This window comes from Alnus glutinosa, chromosome 4 (assembly GCF_958979055.1).
Source record: "Alnus glutinosa chromosome 4, dhAlnGlut1.1, whole genome shotgun sequence".
NCBI classification, from domain to species: Eukaryota; Viridiplantae; Streptophyta; class Magnoliopsida; order Fagales; family Betulaceae; genus Alnus; species Alnus glutinosa.
The window spans coordinates 33,490,795-33,511,795 of NC_084889.1; the positions used below are offsets into that span (position 1 = coordinate 33,490,795).

Sequence of the window (21,001 nt, forward strand, 5' to 3'; positions counted from 1 at the left end):
CAGTGGCAGTCTCCTTTCAAAACCCCCCGTTCAGTCCAGGTAGGGATAGGAGATCAAATATTAACGCAAACAAGCTCAAAAATCATGCCGGAAGAGGATTCTCCGATCCCAATATCATACCAATGATTCCTAATGAAGCTCGAAGGAAGCCCAGTAACTAACCACGGCACAAATCTCACATCAAAATCCATTTCAACGATCCACACAGCCCCCAAGCAAATCAGCCCCAAATTCTGAAATTCACAAAAATTACGAACCAGCAAAGTTCTAGAAGCTTCAGAGAGGAACGCAGCCGAGGGGCGCCCATGGTGAGGCATAGCAGCAGAGGAGCCGGAAGCCGCCGCCGACGAGGACAGGCAATTGGCCACGGCTCGTCGCAGCGGCTCGGGCGGCTTCTTGATCGACGATGATCTCAGGCGTGAAACCCTGCCAACACCACAGAGCTGATGCCGCGAGCTCCCCGGGCTCTGCCAGGGGCTGAAGCTCGAAGACATGGAAAAATTTGGCGAGTGCACGAAATCTCCGGTGAAACTCGCGGTGAACTTAGAATTCGCTCTCGAAAGGGCACAAAAGCTCGCTGTCCTTCGTCTCCGACTCTCCTTGTCTTTTCTCTCTACATTTGAAACTAAATTGAATAAACTGTTCGTTCTGTGAAACTGAAAGCAAGTCTCAGAGAGAGAGAGAGAGTTTTGATTAGCGTGAGATTTAGAAAAGGAGTGGGGGGATTCTTAAATTTCGCACGGTGGCCTGCGTACCAGCGAGGTGGTGCCACAGCCTTCAACCGCCAGACAAACTCTCTCCCTCGGTTTCTCTATATTGCTCTTGGCTTGGTCGTCTTCTCTTGCTGCAGAACGGTCGGAGCAGATAATGTAGGAAGATTTACGAAGATGAGTTAAAAAAAAATAAAAAAAAATGAAAAGCTCGGAGAGAGAAGCATGCTTTTTAGAAAAATAAATGCTGCACTGACGTCAACAGTAATGAGAGAAAACGTCTGTAAAGATTTTTATTTGACTAAACTCCACGTCAGATGCCACCTCAGTTTGGAAGGTTCTTTTTGTAAAACTTTAAGTATTTCTAACATTTCTCTTGAAGGAATGTAGGCGAAATGAGAATTTAAGGCCATTACCTATCCTTATGGACCTTACTGGGGAAGGAAGTGCTATATCTGTTTTTCATTTGAATTAAAACTCATGGCCCAACCAATTACGGGTGTCATACGAATGCAGATGTGGTCATTTAATTCGTAATATTTGCAGCGGTAAAATGTAGATATCACTTTTAAATATCCGCATCCGCATTATGTTTTTACTACCCGTATACGTATAATTATTGCAGTTATTAAATGTAGTTATTTTCTGTTATTTGCATATTAGGTAATGAACTTTTAGGCCTATTTTAGTCTTTTAGGCTTACTTTGAGTCTTTATTATGGCCTATTTTAAACGATTTTAACAATAATTTGGGCTCATTTTTAGTGTTTTTGGCTTGTTTTAATTTTTTTTAAGCCCTAATATTTTGAAAATATATTGACTTTATATTACTTTACGTTTTTGTCCAAGTGTTATACGAGAAAGCAACACAACCAACCAAACCAATGTAAACATAACTTATACCTAACTCAAAACGACGTCATTTTGATATCAAATACCAAAACGACGTTGTTTTGGTGAATTTACAAAATAATATATATAAAAATAGTATGCAGATAATAATTTTTGCTAACCGCTGCATCTGCATATGTAGATAACGGATAGTTGCAGATAGTGGATGCGGACGAATATTAATCGCCCACATGTATACCCCAACAACCAATAGGCTTACTTGATCAGATGATTATTAGAAACCTAATCCCACATTGTTACTCTTGAAGTTGCTACTTATTTTTTGTGTTCGGTCATCTCCCTATAATACATATATTTAAGAACGTTGCAAGGACATCTTTAAAATCTTTCCAAACCAAATTCCTTTATACTAACCAACATTTTTTTGGTTCTTTGGTTTCAGAGTTTTGATTGTTGCTGCTGGACCTTTCCAACCCGAGTATTATTTTCAAGTGAATGAGCAATATGTGAGATTTAATAGAAAGTAATCCTCTTTCAATTTCTAAAAGTGTAAACCTTGGCTTCTATGTTCTTTCATTCATTCCCTTATGTTTTTCTTAATTTGAAGTTGAACCTTTTTTTTTTTATTTTTTTAAAAAAATGCCTTGGTTTCTTTTTCTTGTTGTATTTGCTTTGGTTTCCTTGTGTTTTCTATGTAAATTCAGAAGTGTGGCGGTGGCTTTTGATATTTAGAGGCTACTTTGTCACACTCACAATACCGGTTGAAAATAAATCTATCTAGAAAGTTAAAATTTGAAAGAAAAAAAAAAAAAAAATCTAATCTCTGCTTTAGAGTTACAATTAAAAGCGTTCCTCTGAAGGAACACATCAAAGTAAAACAGAGATTATTTTTCAAATCTTCACCTCTTTTTTAAAGGAAATATGCACCGATTTTCTTTTTTTTTTTTCTTTTTTTTTGATAAATATGTACCGATTTCCAAGAAGCTTCTTAAAGTTTAAAAAATAATTTAAAATTTCATATTGTAAACATAAATGGCAAAAAACTACCTATCCTGAACTTCAGTTTAGATTTTGATAGAAATTGTCACCAAACCACCTTAAATTGGAGTGACTCGACTACCCCTTCTGCCAATTTGGGGTGGCCTGAACAAATCCTAATTTTTCTTTATATATATATAAAGAACACATGTTGTATTATTATTAGTACTTACATAACATTTTGACAGTTTTTAACAAGAATTTCACACAGAAGTTCAAATACTTAGTTACAATATATTTGGAATTTAAAATGAATTAGAATTCTAGCCGAGTGTAATCGATCAAGCGATTATATATTAACTTATAATCGATCGTGCGAGGTTAGAATCGACCAATTGATAGAATTAGAAATGGATCGATCGATTAAATAATTAATCGAGCGATTTAGTTATATAAGTGCTGAAATAAATGGAAATTTGACTAAGTATAATCAATCGATTGATAATAAAATGGAAATGCGATTGATCGATTATTCTTCAATGTAAAAATGAGATCAATCGACTTTCTGCAGAAATGCAGAATCTCATCCGAATCAGTTGTCCATTGACTTGTATCAAATTCTCATCATTTCTTTTGGTGAGTCATGGTACAACTCGACACCTTCATGGCCATTGATCAGTTTGTAATCAATTTTAGGCATCTAAACCTTATCATATTAGATAAGATAGAATTGAATTGAAGATAAGGAGATATTTTGAAGATGTAATAATTACTTGGATGAGTCATCAAACTTGTTCTTCAAGTTGATTCCTAAGCCATTAGATCAAATCAAAATGGTGTAATCTCCACCATTCAGTATAAAAATAACCCCATGCTCCCAACATTCAAGCTTCAAATGCTTGGAGGAAATTCTCTCAAAACTCTCTTGGTTTTTCTTCAATCTCTACAACTCTCTCTTCTCTCTTGATGGTTGCATCATAGAAAAACTAGAGGGCTCTCTCCTCTCCTCTCTCATTCGGTTAGATCAGAAATAGTAGGGGTTTTCTTCCTTTGGTAAGTTATTTCTCTCCTTTGCTTCGTTTTGATCTCTTTTGTTCAAACAAACAAAGTGAAGAAGTTTACTTCTTCTTCATGTACATATGTATATATCTCTCACCAACTCTCTCTTGAATCTTTGCCTTTCGGATTGCATAAAAAAAAAAAAGAACAAGGATCCTATTCATCACTCTCTCTTGGTTGGATTTGGTGTGTGTGAGTGTTGTGGGAAAAGTTTTCTCCATTTCTCTCTTTCTCTTCCTCTCGGTTTCCTTGCAACAAAGAGGAAAGAAGGATCTCATCTCTCTTGGGTTTGCTCGTGGTAAGAATCTCTAACTCATCTCTATCTCACGGGTGGTAGAAAGAAAGAAGAAGGTTTAAAAGGAGATAAGAGAAGAAGAAGAAGAAAAGATTAAGAAAAAGGGATATTGTTTTAGTGTATTTTACAAAATATCTCAAAAAGATATTTTGGATCTTTACAAAAATATCCTAAAGATATTTTGGATAAGATTCTATCATTTGATGTTAAAAGTTATGTTTTAAAATAAGGTTTTTTCAATGGAGTAATTGAAGTATAATTCATGTCGTTGTGATGCCCGAGTAAAAAGAATCATTTTCAGTAAAAATGATATTTTGGTAATTTTTATGAAAAATGGTATTTTGGTCATTGTTATGGAAAATAGTATTTTGGTAATCTTTATGAAAAAAATGGTATTTTGGTAATTTAATAATAAACACAGTTATAATGTCCACATGAAATATGTGACATTATAATTGAAGGATTTTATATGTCGTTACTATGTTGAAATGATAATAGGATTAAAAAATAAAAAATAAGTACAAGGTTAAGTTGTATGTTTAATGAATTATAGGGTTAAGTTGTATGTTTAGTAAATTATTCTAATTCACTATTTGTTTGTATTATATGTATATATTGCAGTATATCTGTGTAATGTCCCGAATATTATTTAGCATTTTAAGAGTAAAATTTAGAGAAAAAATGACTGATTAATTGGATGTTAGGAAAATAGATTGAAAACACTTGGAATAGAATTTCTACTTCTGACGTCCAGGACGGTATGGATTAGCGTTTGGATGGTCACTAGCGGGATACATCGACTGCAGAAAGCAAGATTCACCCTCGAGGGCTGTTGCGGACTAGTGTCTGAACAGTGTCGGACTCCATCTGAAGAGTGTCGGTTGGCAAATGACGCGCTGCCACGTTAGTGCGTCCGGACGATTTACTTGCCATGTCCAGATGGATGCCTAATGGATCACGCGGCATCAGATGCCCGCACGTCTGGACGTTCACTCACCCCCGTTCGGACAATATCTGTTTTAAGGAAACAGTAGCCCCCTTTTCTCCGGATCTCTCACCCTCTCTCTCGTTTTCTCTCCGGCTTTTTTTAGAAAAGCCGTGATTTTCATAATTCTAGTCATCCAATCTTAGATCTGACTTCGGAAACGTGATCTACAAATCCTAATCTATGTTTCTACTGATTAGTTTAAGGTATTTTTATTAAACTCATGTTTTTGAGATTTTGGTTAAATCTTGTAAATGTGAGTTTAATTTAGTGTTTTCTTTAGGTAATGAGTTACTTGGAACTTGCTTGAAGCTACCCAAACCATGAGTTTTGGTTTGGTGAATTTTTTGTGAGTTTTCTCAAACCCAAACTTTTAAGTATTTAAATTTAATTGAGTTTTTATGTGATTAACCCTTAGTAAATGCTATTGGGTTAATAATATTGTGTTTGGGGTAGTGTTTAAAAATAGATCGTTAACTCATTTTAATAAGTTAGTAATTATTGTAAAAAGATTAGTGAACGTAATTTTAGGGTTAATGTTATTTTAAATACGGTAGTATTTTATGCGACTAGGTTAATGAAAAATTTATGGGTGAGTGGAGATAAATTGGGATTAGTATTGTTTGAGTCTTAGTTAGTATCTAGGATTTATTGGTAGACGTTTGAAACTCTTCAAAATATTATGGCTTTTCCAACGGTTAGCCTTGAGCGATTCAAATGCTAATTTGTTTGTCAAATTATTTAGAGTGCTAAATGATGAAATGTGTTATTCCACAGTGAAACATTGCATGGTGGTGTCTAGGAGACCTAGTACTTAATATCCGCGCAACCAACTAAGTATTCTACTTACTGAGAAAAATATATTTTTATATATTATGGATTTATAAAATATATATTGTTTTATTATTCCGAACCGACCATATGATAAAATATAGATGTTTTGGATAATTTGAATAGTTTTGATTATGTTCAGATTATATCAATGATGTTTAAGAAATGATGTATGAGTGAAGTATGTTGAATTGATTTAAAGTGTTTGAGTGTGTGCTGCGGTTGGGATATAAATTATGCAAAGTGTTTGAGAACATGTCATATTGAACTGTTAATATTTTATGAAGAAAACATTATTTGAATGATTTCAAAGTATTTGATGAAATGTTGGATTGTTTAGTTTTAAGAGAACATGATTTAATAACAACATGATTTTACAGCATGATACAGTAGTGAAACATATACTAATCAAGCACAAAGCATAGAGCATGTAGTATAGATTATACATACAACAACAACTTAATAGCAGCAGAACACAATAAACACAGTAAAACAGTAACAAATGCAATAAACAGTAAAACAACAGTTTATGAGCAACGGGGGGACTCAAGCCCCAGTAAACCAATTTCATGCATAACATATATAACATTGTTTTTTGAGTGTGATGTTTTTATGCTATGAGTAGTTTTACAAGACGTGTTAGTATGCATAAGACTCTTAAATGGAAAGAGCTTATGTATATTTCTATTGGATGGTTGTATGTGTTTAAGAAGCATTGAACTTGAATGTACAAGGATGTTCATTTTGCCCAGGTACAAATAATGGCATGTCTATGAGTAAGTAGGATGACTGTTATTGTTCTTTAGGAAAGACGTGTTTGCATATTAGAGTTTCACTCTAGTGCTCACATGATCTACTGACGTTCAAGGCATGAAGCTAAAATACGATTAGAGATGGTGTTGCGAGTATTTTGTTGAAGGATGATATCCTAGTATGGAAGAGTAAGATGCCATGTTTTCTTGCTTAAGACCTATGTGTAGACGTGATTTTTATAATGGAGTGATCGTGTGCACATATGTTTGAGCCACTGTTCAAAAGTATTATTATAGAGGGGTATATATATAGAAACTTTCAAGCAGTAGACTGAAACTTCTACATATGTTCACAGCTATATAGTATGTCTTAAATGTTTTCTGGATAATCGGTGTTTACTGTATTAACTATTGGTAAATTGGTGGTTGATATAGTGCTCGCATGACTAAAAATAAAGTAAAGGTTGATTCTTTGCGAAAACTAAGTTAGTTTAATATCACTGAGGTGGTTGACTCATTCTTTCACCTATGCGGATGTGGCTACTACCATAACCGTGTAGATGAGGTTTCTTGGTTGTAGGTACTACTGATGTAGATGATGATCAGTTTGCTTAGCGTATGGGATGCTATGATTGGAGCATATCGTAACAGTCATATGCCGAACTCATGAGTAGTCCGCATTTTAGGTATTATGTTATAGCTCGTATCCTATGGGGCATGTATTTGCTAAGCATGTACTGTGGTATGTAATTATAGTAAAATGTTTTATAAGCTTTAACCAGTTAGTCATGTAATTGGCTCTTGTTGTAATTAATGGTTACGTATTAGATGTATTTCCGCTTATGATATGTGTTCCACTGCACATTGATTATTATATCCACTGTTAGATATAACTCTAATAATCTGGTGCATGTTATGGGGTATGTGCCATATGTTAGTTGAGCGACACGTAGTCATGCTGAAGCCAGAAGATCTATTGTGAGTATTTCTTACTCACTGGGATGATACGTGAATTGTTTTCTAAAAATAGTTTTGTATTTTATTTTTTGTAAAATATTTTGTGATTTGTTTTGAAAAATGTGTTTTTATTAAAAAAAAAAATTATTTTACAAAAAATATATTTAAACTTTTAAAAAAGTTCAGTAATTATCATCTTTAAAATTTCTAATTGGAGTTTTTTATTTCTCGGGGTGGGATTAACTTGACATGTTCTCCTTCTATTATCAGCATCACTATTTTTACGTGAATAATGAATATCAACCCTTGAAGTCCCATGAACATCAAACTTCAAGCAAAATTGTTATTTTGTAAAATCTCAAGAGAGCTCGTGATAAATTAATTATCTTGTTATTTGAAAGCGATTTTACAAAAACAAAGCCAATTAAACAGTCTGGACTCTATTGTAATTATGGTACGTATAATCTTAATTTGGTTTTGAAATTAAATTTATTCTACTTATTCAACTCTTTTGTGTAACATATATGCATACACATACATATATATCTTGCATGTAATTTTTCAGCACTTTTTTATGCAAAAAAAAATAAAAATCATTATTTTTCTAGTAGCTTAACTTATGAAAAAGAAACAAATGCAAATTGTAAAGGATTTTTAACACAAGTCTTACCATATTTTCTTCTAGGATATGATGAACATCTTCGTGAAACCACAACCTACTACATTGGCCAAGTTCTTTGGGTGATTCTTGTCGAATAATTTCTCTGCCCACTTCTTGGAGTAAATCATGCATAATTAATGTCTCAAAGTCCTTATCAATAGATATGAGAGACTTATCCACAAGTGCTTTTATACCATAATCTGGAAAGAAACCACACTTGTCTAGTATTTTACAAACATAACCTACATTTTTGCCCTTTGAAAAAACATGCAATGTCGAAGAAAATATCATTCTCAATGTCCTCCAACCCATCATAACTTATTCTAAGTATTTCTTGAATTTTTTTATTAGGAATTACTTTGTACTCGTCCAATTTACTTTTCCAACAAAGTGTATCTCTACCTTTTAGAGTAGAGCCTAGCACTATTAAAGCTAGTGGCAATCCTCCACTATAATGTATTGCATCTTTTGTCACTTCCACGTAATCATCCTTAGGTTTGCCACTTTTGAAGGAATTCCAACTTAAAAGTTGAAGATCTTCATTATGATCCAACTCATTCAACCGGTACGCTGAATCAACTCCATGTGCACTAAGTAAATGTTTATCTTTTGTTGTTAGGATGATTTTACTTCCTAAGCCAAACCAATCACCTTTTCCAGCTAATTTTTCTAATTGGTCTAACTGATCCACATCATCAAGAACTAAGAGTACCATTTTTAGGTGAAGACTCTTCGAAGCCTCTTCTCTATCAAAATAATTCCTTGATCAACATTGTCAACCATTAAACTTGAACCTCCTAGGATCTTAGAAAGAAGTTTATTTTGCAAATGGATCAGACCTTTTTGGCCGGAAGTTTCTCTAATGTTTTCAAGAAAACAACTACCTTCAAACTGAGAAGTCATTGAATTGTAAATAGCTTTGGTGATAGTTGTCTTACCAATCCCACCAGTTCCAAAGATCCCTACCATGCAAGTACTGTCATTCTTCTCTATATCTAAAAGCAACTTGGAAGTATATCTTTTTCACTAATATCGAATTCACCCATTCAATAATTTCGTGAATAAATTCAAGTTCATTCCTACCAATACAACAAGATAACAAAACATCTAATGAGTTATGAATTATTATTGCAATGCTTCTTCTTTTTTTCTTTTTTTTCTCCATAACCAATGTCCTCCAACTATCTACAAGTCTTCCGCTTGGGAGAACTTTACTTATGACCTCTAACCTTTCACAAATTTTGAAAAAAAGTACCTAAACTTTAAAATATTTCAATTTAGAATATTTATTTTTTAGAAAGTTTCAATCTCAGTCCTCCGTTAGAATTTTCCGTTAAATCTGATCAAAATTCCCAAAACACCCCTATGTTTATTTAAAAAAAAAAATTATAAAATTTTTTGAAGATTCAGGCATTGGTATTTTTGCAAATTCTGTTAAATTCTAATCTACACCTAAATCTAGAATTTTTTTTTTCTTCTTTTTTTAACTAAAAAACAATGAGTGGTAGTTTGGAAATTTTGAGGATTTAACTAGGGGTGTAAACCCAGAGCCAATTCCCGGTTATTTGCCAATCACTGGGAAGCGGCTCCCGGGTCCCAGGTTAGTAAAAAACACCAACCGACTCCGGAACCAGTTAACCGCTCGGTTGGTACCCGATTATCCGGACCGGAGCACAAAACTAAGAATAGCTTCTGATTGTTAATTCTAGTTATTGAGTAATAATATTGAGAAGAGATTCTGATTTGAGCGAGTCATCTTATATATGTGTGTACGTGTTTCGTTCTGTACATATAACGAAAATTATGCTGCTTTCCCAAGGAATCATCCAACTAGATAAAATGCTGCTTTCAAATGGAAAACTTATTTTGCGGCAATTCCAATTGACACAGGGGAAAGGGAGATGCATGTCTGCTTCCAGGGAAGCAATTTTGTTTCCTTTAATTAAACATCAAGTAGAGTTGCGGAGAAACAAACAGTTTGAATGAAGATATAATTATATATCGAGCATTTGGCGCCCTGAGCATTGTGTGGTGTGCAGTTGCATTTGCTGGCTTTTAGCAACAGGTGGGTTGTACTGAGAAACGGAATGGACAGCTCTCTTACGCGCAAAGCATAAGTAAATTATTATTTTTCATATATTTTTTTTATTTATATATATACACCCGGAGCCGGTTACCCGGTTATAACCGGGTTTCTAAGAATTGAATAACCGGCTCCGGCTCTGAGTGCCCGGTTACCCAGTTATTAATTGAAAGACTTTGAATATGTGATGGATTGGCAAGTTGCCAATTGCATATGTTGATCGTTGTATTTATAGAAAATAAGGAGTTACACGTGAACTACTCTCTGTTGAAGAGTTTGAGCTAAAGTAAATTACATTTGAATTTTGAACTTACAGTAATCTATGCTAACTAAATACAACAGCTGATGATTATCTTATTTTTGAATCTTTTGATAATCTCTGAATAGAATCCGAATGTGGAGATGATAGAGTTGCAACTGCATTCAATCTCTCATGCAGTTGCGCCTTATGTGGGGAATCATTATCTGCACGTGGTGAGTCTATTGATGATAGAGGACTTATGTTAACAGCCCCCCTCAAGTTGATAGGTGGTGCAACAACTAACAACTTGGACTTGAGAGTGAGAAACCGTGCAGAAGAAAGACCTTTGGTGAAGATATCTGCAATTTGATCATGAGTAGAAATGAACCGAATCGATATGTCTCGATTTATAACCTTTTCGATGACAAAATGATAGTCCACCTCTATATGTTTTTGTACGGGCATGATACACAGGATTACTTGCCAAGGAGAGTGCACTAACATTGTCACACCAGAGAACTGGTTCAAGAGGAAGAGAAACATGGAGATCTTTAAACAACATACGAAGCCAATATAGTTCAGTGGTGGCAATAGCTAAAGAGCGGTATTCAGCCTCAGTGCTGGACCTGGAGACAACCGGTTGTTTCTTCGCACTCCAAGAGATCAAGCTGGAACCAAGAAACACTGCAAAACCGGAAGTAGACCTACGATCATCTGGGTCACCGGCCCAATCAGAATCACAAAAAGCATTCAGTTGTATAGAGGATTTAGAATACCATATGCCATGATCAATAGAACCCTTTAAATAGCGGAGTACACGCTTAGCTGCTGAGAGATGAACATCTGTGGGAGAATGAAGATGCTGACAAAGTTGATTCACAGAAAAGGAAATCTCTAGTCGAGTCAAAGTGCAGTACTGCAAAGCACCTACAACATGTCGATAAATAGAGGGATCATCTAGAGGAGTACCATCATAGCGGGATAATTTGGAAGCAGAAGAGCATGGTGATTTGGCTGGTTTTGCTCCATCCATATGAGTTCGTGTGAGTATATCAGTGATGTACTTCTTTTGACAGAGATGGAGTCCATGAGAGCTACGGCTAACTTGAATTCCCAAGAAGAAACTAAGAGGACCCAAGTCCTTAAGAGGAAATTCTTGTTGTAATTTACAGATCAGAGAAGTAAGAGCCAAGGGGTGAGTACCTGTAAGTATAATGTCATCCACATACACGAGGATGTAAATCTGCACTGCACCAGAGATTAAAACAAATAGAGAATTGTCCACAAGTGATGCTGTAAAGCCAATATCAAGGAGAAAAGTAGATAGGCGTGTGAACCAAGCTCGGGGAGCTTGTTTTAAACCATAAATAGCCTTGTGAAGACGGCATACAAAATCAGGTTGGTTCTTGTCATGGAACCCTTGAGGTTGTTCCATATATACCTCTTCAGCTAAGTGACCATGAAGGAATGCGTTTGACACATCCAATTGGCGAATGCTCCAAGAAAAGTGAACTGCAAGTGACAAGATAATGCGGATGGTAGAAGGCTTGATCACAGGACTGAAAGTTTCCATATAATCAACACCACATTGTTGATCAAAACCTTTAGCAACCAATCTGGCTTTAAATCTTTCAATCGAACCATTGGCTAGCCGTTTAACTTTATAGACCCACTTGTTACGAATGATATTTTGAGAGAGAGGTCTAGGACATTAGGACCATGTACCGTTAGACATTAGTGCATCATACTCAAGTTGCATTGCTACCTGCCAATGAGGGTGATGGACAGCTTTGCTATAGCATGTTGGTTCAACTTCCTGCAGAGTGGTGTGATGGCAAAGAAGTGGATACTTGGTGGTTTGAAAGAGTTTAAAGTCAGGAAATGTTTTGGGGCGAAGAGAGCCTGTTTTAGATCTTGTTACCATAGGGTGTGATGAGGAAATAGTAGAAGAAGGAAGGGTAGAAACAAGATCTAATGAGGATGGAGAAGGAATATGTATAGCAGGAGGTATTGAGATGATAGGAGAGGTAACAAGAGAAGCTGCGTCCAGGAGTCCAGGAGCAGAATCTGAGGGTTGGGCAGGGGCAGCAGATACTGAGATGAGAGGAGAAGTAACAGGAGAAGCTGCATCCGGGAGTCCAGGAGCAGAATCTGAGGGTTGGGCAGGGGAAATGGGTGCTGATACAGAAATATTAGAAGGAGAGACAGCAGGTATAATTGGAAGAGAAAAATTAATAAAGAAGGGAGAATCACCTGCAGCATGGAGCTTGGATGGAAGATGAGAAGAAGATGTATCCTTTGCTGGAAATTTAGTTTCATCAAATATGACATGCCTTGACAAATACACCTTGTTAGTTATTGGATCCAAACATTTATAACCTGCAAAACTATATCCAAGAAAAACACAAGGTTTGGAACGATACTCGAGTTTGTGATTAGTATAAGGACGAAGAAGAGGAAAGCATTGACAACCAAAAACTCGTAAAGAGTGATAATCAGGTTCTTTGGAGTGAAGTTTGGAAAAGGGAGACTTATGGTCTAGAATGGGAGTTGGTAGCCGATTAATGATATGGACTGCAGTAACAAAAGCATCAGCCCAATATTTGTTGGAGAGAGATGAATGAGCTAAGAGGGTTAAACCAGTTTCTAAAATATGTCTAAGTTTTCTTTCGGCAAGTCCATTCTGTTGGGAAGTATAAGGACATGATTTTCTGTGAGTGATGCCATGTTTAGCAAGAAAAGATTGAAAATGGTGAGAGATATATTCACCTCCCCCATCAGATTGAACCTGTTTAATCTTAGTAGAAAACTGATTTTCAACTAAAAGTTTGAACTGGATAAATTTGGTTAGGACTTCAGATTTTAGCTGTAGAGGATAAATCCAACTGAACCGAGAGTAATCATCAATAAATATGACATAGTATTTCAAACCACTTACAGAATATACAGGAGAAGTCCAAATATCAGTATGGATTAATTCCAGAGGATTCACAGATATACGAGAAGAACATTGAAAAGGAAGCTTTTTACTTTTGCCCAATTGACAAGAAACACACACAACAGCTTTATTAAAATCATAAGAAGAAACAGGTAATTGTTTGTCGCGAACAACACGATTTACGACATCAAAAGAAGGATGTCCCAAACGAAAATGCCACATAAGTGAAGAAGTCTTAATTCCTAGAAAAGCAGTAAAGGTCTTGGCTCGTGGGAGCTTATTCTTTCCAAGCAGCAATGGATACAGCCCATTCTCACTCTTCCCTTCCAAGAGTATGCTGTGTGTCCGAAGATCCTTAACAAAAAAAAATGAGAAGCAGTGAGAATAAAATAGCAGGAATTATCAGCACACAACTTTTGGATTGAAAGAAGGTTAGAAGAAGCCTTAGGACAATGGAGAATATTTTTAAGGTGCAAAGGAAATTTGAGAGAGTGTAGGAGAGTGGAACCAGTATGCTCTATAGTCAAATTTGTGCCATTGCCAACTGTAACAGCATCGGTGTTCAAGAAGGGTTGCTGGTCCTGCAAGTTGTTGATGTCACCAGTAATGTGAGCATTAGCTCCACTATCAGCAAGCCATTGCTGATTTTCCAGAGAGGAATTTGTGTGAGCCACCATAGCAGCAAGCTGAGGAGGAGGGTGACGACCTTGATAGGAGTAGTCCATACGATGGAAGCAGTCTAGAGCATTATGGCTAAGCTTACCACAAATCTGACAAGGAATGCGGTCAGTAGAGGAAAATAAATTTCCTGAGATGCCTTGAGGAGTTGCGGATGTGGAATCAAGAGCACTAGTGTTATGTCCAGATTGCAGCACAGGAGTATGTGGTGAAGCTGGAGACTGAGAAAAGTTTCAGGAAGGAAACCTGTGCTGAGAATATCTCTGTGGTGGAGGAAAACGAGAGTGCTGTGGATTGAACCGAGGCTGGAAGCCAAATCGAGCCTGGGAAGAACCTCTGGACCTGCTGAAAGTGCGGTTGACAGGGTTCTGTTTTTGGGAAAACAGAGCAAAAGTAGAAGGATCAGCAGCAGCAGCAGTTCGTTGTTGTTGAGTCAACAACATCTCAAAATTCAGCAATTCATCAGAGAAGTCATCAAAACTGGGTAGCTTGTCTCGGGTAGCAAGAGAATAGGTAGTAATGAAGGTGTTGTAAGAAGGGTTAAGACCATTCATCACAAAGGCAATCAAGTCTCCATCTGGAATGGACTGATCGACTGCAGCAAGTTGGTCGGCTGCAGATTTGGCAGTTTGCAGATACTCGGGGCATGAGATGGTCCCTTGACGTAAACTCTGCAACTGTTGCTTCAAGTGAGAAATCCTTGAACGAGACTGCAAAGCAAATTTGCTGGCAAGAGCAGTCCACACCTGTCGAGCGGTATGCAGTCCATAGACAGTAGACAGAACCGAATCAGACAGAGTCATTGTGAGCCAACTGAGGATATGTTGATCCTTGCGAGTCCAGACTGAAAATGCTGGATTGGAAACTTCAGTTCCATCGGAGTTGGTGATAAGTTTCGGTGGGCATGGTTCTGTACCATCAACAATGCCCATCACTTCATTACTTCGTAGTGCAGGAAGCACCTGGGTAGTCCAACGCAGATAATTGTTGCTATTCTCAAGCTTGGTGGTCATGGTGGTGGGGAAGTTGGGTAGGGAAAGGGTGGTGGAAGAGTTGGTGAAAGTGTTGACAATACCGGAGGCCATTGAAACTGGAGAAAAAAATTGACGTTTGTCTAGAGAGGCTCTGATACCATGAAAGACTTTGAATATGTGATGGATTGGCAAGTTGCCAATTCCATATGTTGATCTTTGTATTTATAGAAAATAAGGAGTTACACGTGAACTACTCTCTGTTGAAGAGTTTGAGCTAAAGTAAATTACATTTGAATTTTGAACTTACAGTAATCTATGCTAACTAAATACAACAGCTGATGATTATCTTATTTTTGAATCTTTTGATAATCTCTGAATAGAATCCGAATGTGGAGATGATAGAGTTGCAACTGCATTCAATCTCTCATGCAGTTGCGCCTTATGTGGGGAATCATTATCTGCACGTGGTGAGTCTATTGATGATAGAGGACTTATGTTAACAGATTAATAACCAGGTATCAAACCGGTTTCCCGGATACCCAGAGTCGGTTGGTGCCCAGTTACGGTTTCCCAGCCGGTTATAATCGATCCAGAATTACACCCCTAGATTTAACGAGAAAATTCTAACGGAGGACTAAGATTGAAACTTTCTGAAAAAATGATACCCTAAATTGAAACGTTTTAAAGTTTAGGTGGTACCTTCTTTCAAAAGGCAAAGGGTGAAAGTTCAAGGATTATAAATGAAGTTCTTACTATTTCCCTTATATTAGAAGAAAGGTGCAAGAGTGATTAGAAATACCTGTTCCCCAAATGCTCCCCGGACAAATTGGCCACTTCTGTTAAGGCTGTCTTCCACCTCAGAACCTTCATTTCATCATCCTTGAACCTTTCTTCAAGTTCAGCGAATGCTTCTCCAATACTATTGGTCTGATTCAATCTGTACATCCGATGGATCAACATGGTAGAACAACAGAAGAACGTGTTGCCTTCTTGTTTTTCTACACTCGAGGATCTTCATTAGCTCGTCCAAGCACCATCGGGATGATGCGTAGCTTTTAGAGAGTACAATGATTGAAATCTCTGAATCCTCAATGGCTTTGACAAGTACTGCCGAAATTTCGTCTCCGCTTCTAAGCTTGTTCGCCTTTAAAACTCAAGAATGCATCGTAAGCCCATCAAGTAGGGGAAGAAGAGGAAGACGTTCAGGGTAAGGCCGCCATGAAAGAATAGAGAGAGTTGCAAATTAACTACCACAACTCCTTAAATGGAAGAGAAATAAACGTACCGAAACTTGTTGGCAACTTGTATTGTATAGGACAAAGAACCAAGCGGAAGAATTTTCTAAACTGGTCCAGCACCGAGAAATAAATTAATTTAGAAGAATTCAAAGTCTTTCGTACCCGTGTTTTACCAAAAAGTGTACTTTCTTTCCTTCAAAACTATGGATATAAATTACGTACAAATTGGTTTCTAGTCGATTCTTATAAATTAATATAATAAAGTGATATGTATTTTTTAACATGTGAGAAACATATATTTTTTTAATAACATTAATAAAAAAGTCACATACTTTAAGAACATGTGTAATTTTATTAGACGAGTTTGTGAGTCTAGTAACCCAAAAAAAAATAAAAAATTTAAAAAGACAGATAAATTATACTTAATTTCTCATAATTAATAGGGTTAAATACTCCATCGGTACCTGAGTTTTACGTGTTTTTAAATTTAGTACCTCAGTTTTATTTTGTATCATAGGTGGTACCTGAATTAGAAGTAAAAACCTATTTGGTACATCTGTTAGATATTACCTGAATTAGGGGTAATATCCGGCGCTTTTAGCTCTACTTTTCATTTTACCTTTCTAATTACTACTTAATTCAATAGAACGATAAGATATTATAAACACTTGCATTAATCTTTTTATTTAAACATTTGCCATGGAAAATCCTGTCATTTTAATTTTCTTCTCATATGTATAGGTAATAGGATGATTGTTCTGTTTCTCATTCGAAGTTATATCCCAAATCTATGGTAAAGGATATATGGTATCCTATTCCTATGTGTAAGAACACAAAGTTTTGATATGATGTAAAAATACATAATTTAGGGAAGAGTTAAAAATAAGAAAATGAGACACATATAATTAAGATGGTTCGACCTATGACTTACGTCCATACATCAAAGCATTTTCTTAACTACATATTTTACTTCTACACAAATAATAATAAATCTAATTTATAATCGTGTAACTCTTGTCTCTTAAATGCTTGTAACTCTTATATCTTAAGTTCTTATAACTATTATCTCAATACTATGCAACCAAATTAGTCATCACCGTCGATAAAAAAAGATGAAAACAGGAAACGTCATAAAAGTTAAACAAAAGATAAGACAGAATAATTGTTTTTATTCATGTTCATGTGGCCACGCATGATTTTCTTGACTGTGGTAAGTTTTGGAGTATAAAATCTATTAACAAACTAAATAAATAAAGATATAGATTTGTAGTATATACATTGTGTCATAAAGACTTTATTATCAAATCGGTCTATCCATTTCACGTTTCTTCTTCTCTTTTTTTTTTTCAATAAAAAATAAAAAATAAATAACATTGATGTAGCCAAAGGCTTGTGCAATCTCCTTCTTTTGTCAATGTTTTTCCAAAACTATTCCTGCGTCCATTTCTGATGATGAATTCATGAGATTTAGGTAAAAAATTGGTTGTCTGCCGTATATGTTAGAACAGATTCTGGTATGGTAGTTGATGAACCGAATGAGCCTATCTCCTTTGTTCTGCAAGAGAGAAAGCTACTTTGAGAGGAGTCCGACAATCCCACTCTGATGCTTTTGTCAGTATAATCTCAAGTGTATATTACTCTTAATCGCAGTGAGCAATCTAAATTATACATGTCTAGTTGTGAAGTATTTATAAAGGGAGTGTTGAGAGCGATCCGGCTTTTTCATTGGACCACATGTCAAATTCGGAGTGCTTGTCGACTACTCGGATCGTGGGATTGAGGTGTACTTTCCACGATCGTTGTCAAGTCGGTCTTTAACCGATTTGAGATCGTGGCGTCGTGGTTTGAACTCCGCAAAGATTGCAGAGTCAACCCTCAATCGACTTTGGATCGTGGGGACACCTCCAATTTGTGCGGATCATGGGACTGAGATATATTTTCCACGATCATTGCCAAGTCAGTCTTTAATTAACTGACTTGAGATCGTGGAGTCGTAAGACTTCCTTCATGGTCGCCATAAGTTGCCAAGTCGATCTTTAACCGACTTGAGATCGTGGAGACGTGGGACTTCCTTTATGGTCGTCATAAGTTGCTAAGTCAGTCTTTAACCGACTTGAGATCGTGAAGTCATGGGACTTCCTTCATGGTCGTCATAAGTTACTATGTCGGTCTTTAACCGACTTGATCTTTATGTATTACGGCGACTACTGAGTCCGTTGGATATGATAGTTTTTGGAAAGTCTTAATGGGCCACGGTCTTGGCCCATTTGGCCAGAATCGGATTTCTTCCCTAACAATATATATATTACAAAATTTAAACATAAAACATTCTCAAAAATTTAAAAATTATTTTACTTTTATGTTACATAAAAATAAAAAACATTTTTTTTTAAAAAAAAATTCCTTAAAATGCATTAACAAACAAAAGAGTAGAGCTCTTATCTCTCTCTCCTTGCCTAAGCCGGACGACAACCTTGCTTTCACAGTTTCACCTATTTCATTCTTCTCTCCTCCTTCCCTCTCTCATGATGTTGCTTCTTCTTGATGTTGTTTGACTAGAGTTTTCTCTAGTCATTTATACTTATTACGAGGTCCTATTTGTCACCTTAGGCGATTTATCCCTAACACCCCCCTCCCCCCCTCCCCAAAATCGCAACCTTAGCAACCATTCCACCGCTGGCCTGCATCCTCCTTTGATCCTTCGTCTTGCCTCCACCACACGAATATGTCTTGGTTTTTAGATTTGGCTTTTTTCAAAGCTAGACCATCAGCCTGCGTCAATTTCACCCATCAACGTGCCTCTCCACTATCATCTTCGGCCTCCCTGCTTCCCGTTGCTACCTCCTACTCCTCCATTGGGACACCACGCGTCAGCGTGTGAATCTCACCAGCCTTCACGTTTACGCCTTCTCCACCTCTGAAATTGCTGATTCATGGATTTGGTAGTATTTTTCCATCATTATTTTTTGTATATTTCTGTTGGCCTTATTGTTGTATTTTTGTTTACAGCTTAACTTGAATTGTTTGGGCTTCAGATTCTTTGTTTGTGATGGAGATATCGTCTGTATTGTTTTTTCTCTTCTTAGTCTGTTCGGTTTCCTTGGAAGCTGGATTAGATCTAAGTACTTAAGAGTTCTCTTACTCCAAATAGTTTTGTCCATCTTAGTGTGTCGTGGTGGGTTTCTTTCTACACTTTGAGGTGCTTGCATGTAGTTTATCTTAATTGAGTGATTGAGTTGTTAGCTTGTTATTGCTTTAATTTGTGTCTTTCTTTTTTCTTTTTTTCTTTTATATATATATATATACACACACACACAATACTTATAAATAAAAATAAAAAAAAATAAAATTCGCTAGCAAACCCAAGCAATTTGCCAATTTGGGAGTCTGTTTTTTATTCCTACCAAAACCTAATTAATTCATTAAATCTCCAGTTTTTTGCTTTCATGAATTTTTTTCTCTTTGTTGGGATACTGAAGGAGCACAAAATCCAAGTCGTCCAATTCGTCGAGAATAAGAAGGCCCCACGTGAGTTGACTTCAAATCAAAGTCATTGTTACACACTCGTAACTTCTAAGGTATTTTCTTGACAAAAATTGTACCGTACGTCTCAAGGATATTATAGTAATTTTGTAATGAAAGATAGAGTGAATTCAATGAAAAATATGAAATTGTATTGAGTATGGAATGAAAGATACAAAGCTGATCTGTTTCGAGGTAGATCGGGCCTCCTTCTATGGTCTAACTACAAACTATCAAATTCTTCTTCAATACTTCAATTACATTGAAATAGGGTTATTTATAGCTGAGTCCAACCCAACTACCTAACAGAATTACAACTACATAAAGCCCAATACAACAGCCTATAACCAAAATCTCCAACGCCATCAACTGCTTGCCACGTACACCCTTATGTGTATACATGTGACAGTCATTCACGTCACAAAGATGGACCTTCAAACATCAGCGACCACCGTTTTGGAATACCTGCAACTCATAAAATTAAAGGAAAAATTATATTTTCAATTTGTGTAGTTGGCTTAAATTACAAATTGATTATTTTCTTTGGTAGCAAAATTAATTCAAAGATTCATGTAGTTGGCTTAATTTATAAATCGCTCCTACAGTCAAATTCTGTTAAAAAATTTGACAGATTCTGTTAGGCGTCACGTCAACGCCAATAAGATGGTGACACATGTCGATCATAATAAAAATAAATAAATATATTAAAAATATAAATAAATAAAACTTAAAAATTTATCTTTAAAAAAAATTGAAAAGAAAAAAATGGGTGGCTACTGGTTTGGCAACCACCCCTTTGGGGGAGGCCTAGCCATCCCAGCCAATGGGGGTGGCCACGAGAGGTGGCCGGGGATAGCTTGCGGCCACCCCCAGGGATTGGGGTGGCCCGAAGGCCAATCGTAGATGCAAATCAGGGTGACCGCGCGTCACCCCCGCAAGTCCCACCCATCCTTTTTCTATTTTTTATTTTTTTAAGAAAATAACTTTTTTATGTTTTATTTATTTATATTTTTTTTATTATAATCGAAATGTGTCGCCATCTTATTAGGGCTGACAAGAAGCCTAATTTAATCTGTTAAAATTTTTAACGAAATTTGACTCCAATAAGCAATTTGTAAATTAAGTGAACCACATTGATTTTTAAATTAATTTTGATATCAAAATGAGCGATTTGTAATTTAGGTTAATGACATGGACCAATTGTGTAATTTTTCCTAAAAAATGAGATTATCACTCAAACTTAGGTTT

The 21,001-nt window shown here is 36.1% G+C and overlaps 1 pseudogene; it reads right to left on the reverse strand.

The window, feature by feature from the left end:
- Nucleotides 1–53: 53 nt before the first annotated feature.
- LOC133866349 (disease resistance protein Roq1-like) lies at nt 54–9,048 on the reverse strand (annotated as a pseudogene).
- Nucleotides 9,049–21,001: the final 11,953 nt, after the last annotated feature.